The sequence below is a fragment of the Bos mutus genome, chromosome 2, assembly GCF_027580195.1.
Source record: "Bos mutus isolate GX-2022 chromosome 2, NWIPB_WYAK_1.1, whole genome shotgun sequence".
Lineage (NCBI taxonomy): Eukaryota > Metazoa > Chordata > Mammalia > Artiodactyla > Bovidae > Bos > Bos mutus.
The window spans coordinates 65,634,086-65,646,495 of NC_091618.1; the positions used below are offsets into that span (position 1 = coordinate 65,634,086).

Consider the following 12,410-nt stretch of genomic DNA (forward strand, 5'->3'; position numbering starts at 1 on the left):
ATGAAGTAGTGACTTCTAGGCTCTGTCCTTGAAAAACTGGAAGTCAATATATTGTTAGGTATTTTGGTTTATTCTGCATTTTGAACCATCAGTATACCTTTATTGATATTTTGCTATTTTTAAAAGATATATGTTAATGTCTCTAGCAGAGATAGTGGATTTATTTATTTCTCCTTTCCATTTTGTCAATTTTTTGCTTTATATATTCTAAAGCAAAGTTATTAGATGCATCCATATTTAGAACTGTAGTTCATTTAGTTGATTTTACCCTTTAATCATTGTGAAATATCCCTCTGTGTCTCTATTAATATTTCTTGCATTCAAGTCTACTTTACCTCAATTAATATAGCCCTATCTAAGACAATCTAAAATATATTTCAGAGTTGGAGATACATATATATATATATATATGCTATGCTATGCTAAGTCACTTCAGTTGTGTCCGACTCTGTGTGACCCCATAGATGGCAGCCCACCAGGCTCCCCCATCTCTGGGATTCTCCAGACAAGAACACTGGAGTGGGTTGCCATTTCCTTCTCCAATGCAGGAAAGTGAAAAGTGAAAAGTGAAAGTGAAGTCACTCAGTCGTGTCCGACTCTTAGCGACCCCATGGACTGCAGCCTACCAGGCTCCTCCGTCCATGGGATTTTCTAGGCAAGAGTACTGGAGTGGGGTGCCATTGCCTTCTCCGATATATGTATATATATATATATAAATTAAGATGTTATTGTAGATATTATAGCATCCATCCTTAAATCTACCTTTAATTGTATCTTTTACTTCTTGTACAATATAGGAACCTTAAAATACTTTAACTTCATTTACCCTCCCACATTGTGGTTTGTCCTATTGATAGTGTGTATTTCAATTCTATAGAACTTTTAATCCCCATGATACACTATTATTATTTTAAAGCTAATATTACTTGTTGCTGTTGTTTAGTTGCTATCATGTCCAACTTCTTTCAGCCCCATGGATTGCAGCATATCAGGCTTCCCTGTCCTTCACTATCTCCCAGAGTTTGCTCAAACTCATGTCCATTCAGTCTATGATGCCATCCAACTATCTCATTCTCTGTCATCCTCTTCTCCTCCTGCCCTCAATCTTTCCCAGCATCAGGGTCTTTTCCAGTTAATCAGCTCTTGGCATCAGGTGGCCAAAGTATTGGAGCTTCAGCCTCAGTCCTTGCAATGGGTGTTCGGGGTTGGTTTCCTTTAGGATTGACTGGTTTGATCTCCTTGCTGTCCAAGGGACTCTCAAGAGCCTTCTCCAGCACCACAATTCGAAAGTATTTGTTCTTTAGCACTCAGCCTTCCTCATGGTCCAACTCTCAGATCCATACATGACTACTGGAAAAACCATAGCTTTGACTAAATGGACCTTTGTGGGCAAAGTGATGTCTCTGATTTTTAATGGGCTGTCTATGTTTGTCATAGATTTTCTTCCAAGGAGCAAGCATCTCTTAATTTTATGGCTACAGTCACTGTCTGCAGTAATCTTGGAGACCAAGGAAGTGAAGTCTCATTGTTTCCATTTTTTTCACATCTGTTTGCCACGTTTATTTAACAAGATCCCTCCTCTTCAGTGGGTTCTGAGATCAAGGGTTTTCCCCTTAACACTAACTTTGTGGAAATTTGTCTCACTTTTATTAATAACTTTTCAGTATTTACTTGGCTTATCAATATGTAACTTAAATGTTGACAAATGACCTGAGAGGAAATTGTAAACAAAATGCCAACCTCGTGGTATTAGTTTGCTAGCATTGCTATATTAAGGTACCACAAACTGGTTGTTTAACCAATAGAAATTTATTATCTGACAGCTCTGGCTAGAAGTCTAAAATTAAGGTATTGACAGGACCATTCTCCCCCTGAAGATGCTACAAAAGAATAAGGTTTAGGAAGGTTTGTAGCACCCGAGGTTGCCATGACTACCAATCCCAAGGACCCTGTGGCCACCTTGGCTGCTGAGCCCGTGATGCTGTTGCTTGTGGATCGTTTCTTTACTCACTGATACAAAGCAGGCCAAGGGAATGGCATTTGCAGAGATGTGGAAAAACAGGACATCAAAGGAAAACCCTGCAAGGACCACTGTATACTATAGCACTCTAACCGAATACATGTCATCATGTTGGTGGGATCTCATTCAGTTCTTCAAAGTGGAAAAAACAATTAAAAGAATTTTTAAATCAAATCAGTACCAACTGTTGCAGCCTTCAGAACAAAGTCTCTGAGAAATTTAAGCGGGGGACACAGTTTCTCACAGAACTTGCACCTCTGTGTAAGATTTACTGCTCAGGTGGAGAAGAATATATCATATCTAACTGTGTTAGAGGGTGGTTGATGAAAGTGAATGTAAACATTATCCATAAACCATCTATTCTTCAAGAGAAGCCATCCACCAAAGGCTACATTACAGTTGTGCTGCCCAAATTTGAAGAAATAAAAGTGAAACAGGAGGGTTACTGACCCAAGAAGAATATGAAGAAATTATAGTGAAATGCATGAAAGCCACAGCAGCTACCTCATTAGGGGTGAGGACTGAGATGGAGTAAAAAGCATCATGGCATCCTTTCCTTACCTGGCCTGCTAGTCAGTACACTAAAGAAGAACGGGCACTGGTGAAGTGTACTTCACACCTGGTCATCTACCGGGAGGCCTGATCTGCTTTTCCTTCTTTGTCTTGCATAACAAGCCTTGATTCTGTTTTGTCTTCAACCTCCCAGATCTGCCTGCCCACTTACTCATTCTCTTCTTCTCTTACTTTTCTCTTTCTAACAACTGGCAAGGAAGACATGTTTTTCTGTTTAAAAACCAACAAACAAAGCATTTTGAGGAAAATTTGAAAAGACAGCAAAATAAGAACAATTTATCCATCATCCTGTAAAAAAGGTGGGGGTGGGGGATAAGTTTTAGGCCTCTCTCTTAGCTTCTGGTAGTTCCTTGGCTTGTCGGAGCATATCTTCACATGGTACTCTCCCTGTGTCTAAATTTCTTCTTTTTGTAAGTACACAGTCCTATTGGTATATCCTTCTCCAGTATGATGTCCCCTTACTAATTACATCTGCAAAGACTCAGTTTCCAAATAAGATCACATTCTGAGATACTGGGGGTTAAAACTTCCATATATCAGTCTGGGAAGGGAACATAATTCAACCCATAATATTGAAATCAAAGCACTTGTATTTCCTTCCGTATTTTTGTCTATAAGTCTTGGCTTCCCTTATTGCTCTCCAGTGTCTTTACACAGTTTTTGTCAGATTATATTCTGTTTTTATAATTGTTTTCATAGAGAACTAATGATACTAGCTACTCCATGATTGATTCTATGCTATGCTATGCTAAGTCACTTCAGTCGTGTCCGACTCTGTGTGACCCCATAGATGGCAGCCTACCAGGCTCCCCCATCCCTGGGATTCTCCAGGCAAGAACACTGGAGTGGGTTGCTATTTCCTTCTCCAATGCATGAAAGTGAAAAGTGAAAGTGAAGTTGCTCAGTCGTGTCCAACTCTTAGCGACCCCTGGACTGCAGCCTACCAGGCTCCACTGTCCATGGGATTTTCCAGGCAAGAGTACTGGAGTGGGGTGCCATTGCCTTCTCCGGATTGATTCTATACTAGCTACTTAAAACTTAAGTATAACTAATGCAATTTTAACATAGCATGTGGTTCTTTATTTGAAAATTGAAAGAGAGTAATATAATGAGTATATTAGGCGCATGGTATTCATAGTAACTGGTGAAGAAACAGTTGAAGGATTTCTTGGTTGGAGAAAAGAGATATTGGAATATAAGGCAAGGAAATTTAGAAAATAATCTACACATGAATTCTGTAGTAACCTGTATGTTTAGGGAGTCTATGCAGGATGAACTCACTCTGGTTTCATCATTGTTGTGCTGGAAATTGATTTAACCCTTAGGCAAGCATTTCCTTAGGTGAATTGGTTAACTTCTTGTGATTGGCAATTGGTTACCTGTATTTACTTCCCAGTGTTGCAGGTATAACCCCCCACCATTTAGCTGCCTAACTCCTCCAACTCTATAAAACCTGGAGCCTTGCTGCTGCTGTTGCTAAGCCGCTTCAGTCATGTCTGACTCTGTGCGACCCCATAGATGGCAGCCCACCAGGCTCCACCATCTCTGGGATTCTCCAGGCAAGAATACTGGAGTGGGTTGCCATTTCCTTCTCCAATGCATGCAAGTGAAAAGTGAAAGTGAAGTCGCTCAGTTGTGTCCAACTCTTCACAACCCCATGGACTGCAGCCTACCAGGCTACTCTGTCCATGGAATTTTCCACCAAGAGTACTGGAGTGGGGTGCCATTGCCTTCTCTGGAGCCTTGCTACCCTCCCATTATTCCCAAGTTTGGTTTCTCTCATCCTGTACTCCACATCACAAATTGTCTCTCATCCTTCTAGCTTTTGATCCCATGTTTCGTTATATCAGTTCCCTGGAATCTCCTCATCTCATTCCTTCAATCTGAAGCTCTTGACTTGAGGTTCTACCTATGATGTTTTCCCTCTTCAGTACAATCTAGATTTCACTTACAGCTATGCTACAGTTAGATAACTCAAGTAAACATCCGCCTTGTGACTGGCCCACATCCCTTTCTTCACTATGACCCTCAAAGTCAGTGTCCCCCCTAGGCTCATCTCAGGTCCACAAGCTGAGGACCTAAATTAACTCAAAAAAAAAAAAAAAAAAAAAAAAACTGAAGGATTTAAGCTCCATGCTCATTATCTCTTGGGAAGTCAGTGAATATTATTATTTCTTTGAGTTGATCTCTTTCTTCTTCTTAGCATTCTTGTTATGAAAAGAATTTGTCATGGAGCAATCAGTTTTAGCGGGCCCCCACTGGATGTAAGACAAGTTGGTAAGTGTTCTTGAATTATTCACCTATTCATTTAATGGGGGCTTCCCAGGTGGCGGTAGTGGTAAAGAAACCTTCTGCAGGGATGCAGGAGATGTAGTTTTAATCCCTGGATTGGGAAGGTCCGATAGAGAAGGAAATGGCAACCCACTCCAGTATTCTTGCCTGGGAAATCCCATGGACAGAGGAGCCTGGTAGGCTACAGTCTGTGGGGTTGCAAAAGAGTTGGACATGAGCGAAGTGACTAAGCATGCATTCATTTAACAACTATTGATTGAATGCCCAAGCTTCTGGAGTGATAACAATTATGAAAAAAACAGTTGTGTTCTTGACCAATGGAGTTCATAGTCCAGTTAAGAGAAAGACATTATTCAAGTAATTCAGAAATGTAAAAATGGAACTGAAGTAAGTGGGAGGAAGGAGAGGAGCATGGAGTTCTGTGTCCACTTAAGCAAGGCTCCAAAGTTCTCTTTCAGTCAAGTCAGGGCTTCTTAAACTGCATCGTAGGAATAGTGTCAAAACAGGCTTGATGCAGTGGTTCTCAATGCCAGCAGTGTATTAGAATTACATAAGGATAATGTGCTCAGCTGTGTCCAACTCTTTGCGACCCCATGGACTGTGGCTCACCAGGCACCTCTGTCCATGGAATTTTCCAGGCAAGAACACTGGAGTGAGCTACCATTTCCTTCTCCAGAATTACAAGAAATGCTTTAAAAAAAAAAAAAAAGAAAAGAAGCCAAGGCTTCACTCCAGACTGATAAATTAGACTCTTTGAGAATGGGATCTGGCGTTAGCTGTTTTAAAAAATAAATATCTGCAAGGATAGTAACATACAGGCTGAGTAGAGATTTCCTTCTCTGTGGAAACGAAAGGATCCCAGGTGCTTAGCTTCATGGTTTATCACCTTTTCTCTTTTCTACCTTTATGTTTTTGCCTGGCCTCCTGTTGTTAGTAACGGGAATCTTGTTTGCTTCCCTTTGTTTCCAACCAGAACAGTGATCTCAGGTCCAACATCTGGGCCCTGGCTCATAGGCCCCACCCTAGCAACATGAAGTTCAAGTAACTTATCAGGACCCAGGTCTTCTTAGGGGCCATGCAGTTGTGACAAATTGTCATCCCCTTCACCTGTGGCATGAGCTGCCAAAGTAACATTTTTTATTTTCACATAGAATGACATAAAAGAAAGAGGGAGGTAGGAAAGGTCCAGGATGTGGGAAGTGGGGTCTAAGAATTCTCTGAGAGGTATGGCCACTCTCTGAACCACCTATAATGTTCTCCAGGCAGCAAAGTGATTGGCTACTGCAGGACACAAGCCCAGTGTCACAGTGGCCCTGAGCTTCTAAGTCCAAAATGCACTCAGACCCACAAGGACGAAAACACCTGCATTCTATCCTCTGGTGAGTTTTCCCCACTCCTAGGAAAAATATGACTCTTCCTCTTGCCTCTCTCCTAGGTACCTCAAACTCTGCTTAACTTACCCTCTCAGATGGGCCCCAGAACAATTTATTTCACTTAATGTGTTAGTGCTGCTGTGTATGAGTTTCTGCTTCACATCTCTGTGAGTTTTCTGTTATGTGTATGTGCATCCTAAGTCACTTCAGTCATGTCCATTTGCAGCCCTATGGACTGTAGACAAAACCCCCAACACACATCTAATTTTCAGCAAAGTTGACTCCATGCTAAAACTATAAAATAATAACAGCCATTCTGTAAAAAGAACACACTAACACACTAAGCATACACATCAATTGTAAGATGTGCCCCAATTTCTCAAATATTTACAGTTTTTAAAATTGCAGCTAAAAATCAAAGAAATATGGTACCTGCAAATTTTTTTCTCCCAAGGTATTATTTTTAATTATTGTTTATAAACAGTTTATCATGGAGAACATTTGCTGAATATGATAATTTGAGTTTTGAATTAAGTAACCTTTAGTTGCTGGACAATAATTATCTGGTTGAAGTCAATACATAAGCTCAAATGATCACTGTAGAGAAAAGTATTTACCTTTCTATCTGTGTTTGTAAGTATCTAAATCATTTAGAAGTCAGGTCTAATCATTAAGATCACTGTCAAAACAAAATCTGTCAAAATTCTGCAAGATAATGACAATTTGTTTTTCCTTTTGTTTCTCTATCTCTTGTTTTGATTTTCAAAATTTTGTTTCATTGGCTAGAATTCCCAGACCAATGTTAAATAATAATGCTTAATCAAGGTTACCTTCATCTTTCCCTGATTTTGACAGAAATTAACCTAGTGATTAATCATTAAACACAACACTGGTGGTTGGTTTGAATAGCATTTTATTATTTTGCAGAAATATATATCTACTTCTAGTTTACATAGAAAGTTAAAAAGTCAAAAGGCAAGCAAAGTTTAATCCCATGCCTTTTTTGGTATCTATATAGATCATACATTTTTTCTTATTTAACATAATTAACACCATATAATATTAAATATCTAAATATTAAATTACCTGGAATTTATCATTGTAAAAAGGGAAATCAAAGCATAGTACTATTTTATTAAGTGAATTATTTGTTTTATGAATTGCCTGTGACAAGTTTCTAAACCCAGGCAGTCAGTCTCTATAAGCCAGCATGTGGTTGGCGTCTCAGGGTTCAGAGACTAATTATAATAGTGCCAGCCTAGGCAGGACACCATTAGGAGGTCAGACCTGCCAGAAGAAATCAATTATAGGAGATGAACCTTGTTTGGATGTGTTTTGTGCCATTGCCCCCTTGGAGGGCCAAGATCTTGCTTCCTGGTACAAAGATCATGAGTGCCAGAACCTGTCATTTGTACGCCACTTGGCACTGACCGCCCCAAACCCCAGTCATCTTCAACTTTTTGTTCAGTACAGAATTAATGATGAGACATGGAGATGAGGTGGAGATAAGGGCTCCTCTTTATGGAGACACTCATTCCAGCCAAAAGAGCAGATTGTAGACAAATTCAATAATCCTTTGGCAGAAAGAAGGCACATTGAACATTTGCACACATGTTCTCTGAGATCGCACACATACTCATACACTTATACCCTTCCCCTCACATTAGGAGATTTGTTGAATACAGTGAGGGCTTAATACAGGCTTTTTTCATGAAGGAGTGAATGATAAGAGAACTCAGTGGTCCAAGTATATCATTGTACTCATCCACATACACACATATTAATGTCCACTCATAAATACACAAGCAAATGGGAGAACATTGTCTCCACAGCTCTCCACACACATCAACTGCTGTCATGGTCCCCTCCAAGCTGCCATGCATCCCTTCCAGAAATCTCAACAGTTACAGTTTTGAGCCTTAATCCCAAGGCTCAAAAGTCTCGATTCAAACTGGGTTTAACCACAGACAGATTTATTGCTGAATATGATAGGAGGTCCAGAATGGATTGATTGATCTGGATACTGTCAACAGGGACGGAATTTCATCCTGTCACCGCCCTCCCTGCCGTTTGCAGAACCATCTTCACTCTGAGCCTAGTTTCCTTTGCGGGTGCAGGATGACTCCCAGGAGCAATCAGGGCTACACATCACATAGTTCTTATCCAGGGAGAGAAAGCGAGAAGCTTCTCTAGGCTTTCTAAAGAGTTGGAAGAACTTTACAAAAGTTGATGGTAAACTTCTTCCTGCACGCCAATGACCATAGACAGGGTAGAATTTTTTCCTGAAATAAGAATTTGGGATTGTACTTATACCAAGCAGTCTGTCTCTTGAGATAAGAGCCACAGTGATGGAAAGATGCTGGAAAGTCCATCATGAGAATGACAACAGTCTGGAAGCAATCTGTAGTACTAGCTTCCAGTACCAGCCTCACGTGTGGCAAGAGGTGATAGGTACAGGGTAGAGATTTGTACTCAACCCTGTATGGCTCAGCTGAAATCACACCAATGAGGCACACAGTGCTGCCCTCATAGACACAAGGAGGGCAGCACTGACTGGTCCAATTAGACTTTATCATTTCTTTTCCTCCTGGGGCTTCCCTGGTGGGTCGGACAGTAAAGAATCTGCCTGCAATGCAGGAGACCTGGGTTCGATCCCTGGGTCAAGAAGATCCCTTAGAGAAGGAAAGGACAACCTACTCCGGTATTCTTGCATGGACAGAGGAGCCTGGAGGGCTATGGTCCATGGAGTCACAAAGAGTCAGACACAACTGAGCAACTAACACTTTCACTTTCTGTGCTTCAGTCAGTCAGTTCAGTCGCTCAGTCATGTCCTACTCTTTGTGACCCCATGAACCACAGCTTGCCAGATCTCTTTGTCCATCACCAACTCGGGAGTCCACCCAAACCCATGTCCATTGAGTTGGTGATGCCATCCAACCATCTCATCCTCTGTCATCCCCTTCTCCTCCTGCTCTCAATCTTTCCCAGCATCAGGGTCTTTTCCAATGAGTCAGCTCCTCTCATCAGGTGGCCAAAGTATTGGAGTTTCAGCTTCAACATCAGTCCTTCCAATGAACACCTAAGACTGATCTCCTTTAGAACGGACTGGTTGGGCCTTCTTGCAGTCCAAGGGACTCTCAAGAGTCTTCTCCAACACCACAGTTCAAAAGCATCAATTCTTTGGTGCTCAGCTTTCTTTATGGTCCAACTCTCACATCTATACATGACCACTGGAAAAATCATAGCTTTCAGTATACTGACCTTTGTTGGCAAAGTAATGTCTCTGCTTTTTAACATGCTGTCGAGATTGGTCATAACTTTCCTTCCAAGGAGTAAGCATCTTTTACTTTCATGATGGCAGACACCATCTGCAGTGATTTTGGAGCCCAGAAAAATAAAGTCAGCCACTGTTTCCACTGTTTCCCCATCTATTTGCCATGAAGTGATGGGACCAGATGCCATGATCTTCGTTTTCTGAATGTCGAGCTTTAAGCCAACTTTTTCACTCTCCTCTTTCACTTTCATCAAGAGGCTCTTTAATTCTTCTTCACTTTCTGCCATAAGGGTGGTGTCATCTGCATATCTGAGGTTATTGATATTTCTCCCGGAAATCTTGATTCCAGCTTGTGTTTCCTCCAGCCCAGCATTTCTCATAATGTACTCTGCATAGAAGTTAAATAAGTAGGGTGACAATATACAGCCTTGACGCACTCCTTTTCCTATTTGGAACCAGTCTGTTGTTCCATGTCCAGTTCTAACTGTTGCTTCCTGACCTGCATACAGATTTCTCAAGAGGCAGGTCAGGTGACCTGGTATTCCCATCTCTTTCAGAATTTTCCACAGTTTATTGTGATCCACACAGTCAAAGGCTTTGAGGCTGCTGAATAAAGATCAGAGTCCCACGTGTGTGGTGAATATGAAGTTCAAAGTTATGCCTTGCATTCTTCTTTTTTTCTCCACACCCGCTGGTTCCACTCACAGAAAAAGAAATTAAAACAGTGATTTGGGTACGGACTTGTATTAGCCCCTTGTTATTGCCTCAACCAGAAAGCAGGGTAGTTCCCTTGACCAAGGAGCAGGTTGGTGTGTAAGTGTGAGTGCATATGTCTGTGTGTGTGAGTCTGTGTTACTGTCTTTGCATGTCTGTGTGAGTGTGTTGGTGTAAATGTGTGTTTATGTGTGTGTTTACATGTCATGTGTGAGTATGTGTGTGATATGCACACATACAAGAATTTGAAAATCAAGCCTTTGGCTGGTTGGTGTAAAGCACAGGGTATGGAGACCCCGAAAAGAGAAGGCCCTCTGGATGAAAAACAGCTTAGGTTTTAGGACCTTAGCTTTTCCATTATTTTTTTTCACCAGTTTTATTGAAATATAATTCACACACCATACGATTTATCCAATTGTATTTATTGAATGTAAAATTCAATGGTTTCTAGTACAATCACAGAGTTGTGTATCCATCACTGCAGTCAATTCTAGAATATTTTCACTACCCGGAAAAGAAACCTCTTACCCATCATTCCCCAATCCCCCTGACTCCCTCAGCTCTAGGCAATCATTAATCTTTAGATTTTCCTGTGCTGAGTATTTTATATAAATGGGATCATCCAATATGTTGTTCTTTGCTACTGGCATCTTACATTTAGCATGTTTTCAAGGTTCATCCATGTTATAACATAAATCAGTACTTCATTCCTTTTTATGGCTGAACAATAATCCATTATATGGACACACCACAATTTTATGTATCCATTAGTTTGCTGATGAATGTTTGGATTGCCTTCATTTTGGGGTTATTATGAATAATGCTGCTGTGAACACTCATGTACCAATTTTTATAAGGATACATATTGCCATTTCTCTTGCGTATGTACCTAGGAATAACATTGTTGGATCACACGGTAAAAATACTTGACCATTTGTGGAACTGCTGGACTGTTTCCCAAAGCAACTTTGCCACTTAACATTCAGCAGTGTAAGAGGGTCTCGGTTTTTCCACATTCTCGTCACACTTGTTTGTGTCTGTCTGAATACAGTCATCTTAGTAGGTGTGACGGAGAAGGCAATGGCAACCCACTCTGGTACTCTTGCCTGGAAAATCCCATGGACAGAGGAGCCTGGTAGGCTGCAGTCCATGGGGTCGCTAAGAATCGGACACGACTGAGCGACTTCACTTTCAATTTTCACTTTCATGCATTGGAGAAGGAAATAGCAACCCACTCCAGTGTTCTTGCCTGGAGAATCCCAGGGATGGCAGAGCCTGGTGGGCTGCCGTCTATGGGGTCGCACAGAGTTGGACACAACTGAAGCGACTTAGCAGAAGCAGCAGCAGTAGTAGGTGTGAAGGAGTATCTCACTGTGGTTTTAATTTGCATTTCCATGGTGGCTAATGATGCTGTTCATTTTTTTCATGTGCTCATTGGAAATTTGCATATCTTACTTGAAGAAATGTCTATTCATAATCTAGTGCCCATTTTTCCAGTTGTATCGATATACAATTGATATACAACAGTATACATTTAAAGTGTACAGTAAATGGTTTGACTTACACATATTGTGAAATGATTGCCATGATAAGTTTAGTTAGTATTCATTTTAGAGACAATAAAAGGAAAATGATAAATTTTTCTTTGTGATAAGAACTCAGGATATAGTCTCTTAACAACTTAACTATAGTCATCATGTTGTACAGTACTTTCCTAGTACTTATTTATCTTATAGCTGGAAGTTTGTTCCTTTAAACCAGCTCTCTTCAATTAACCCTCACCTTCTCTTCTGCTAAGCACAAATATAATCTTCTCTTCCATGATTTTTTAAGTATTAGATTCCTCATAGAAGTGAGCTCATATAGGAATTGTCTGTCTCTGTCTGACTTATTTCACCACCATAAGACCTTCAAGGTCCATCTGTGTTGCAAATGGCAAGGTTTACCTTAAGGTTTTGTTTGTTTGTTTTGTTTCATTCGTTTTTATTCCTTTCTTTTTTAATGGCTGAATAATATTGCATTTTGTGTGCGTGTGTGTATAGACACACACACACACGTATGCGACAACTTCTTTATCTATTCATCCACTCATGGATATTTAGGTGTGTTGCTTCCACAACTTTACTGTAAATAATGTTACTACAAACATGAGGTGCAGAGATGC

General features: G+C 40.5%; 1 pseudogene; it reads left to right on the forward strand.

Annotated features, from left to right (window-relative positions):
* The first annotated feature begins 1,927 nt into the window (after positions 1-1,927).
* Positions 1,928-2,555, forward strand: LOC102274392 (protein Abitram-like; annotated as a pseudogene).
* The last annotated feature ends 9,855 nt before the right edge of the window (positions 2,556-12,410 follow it).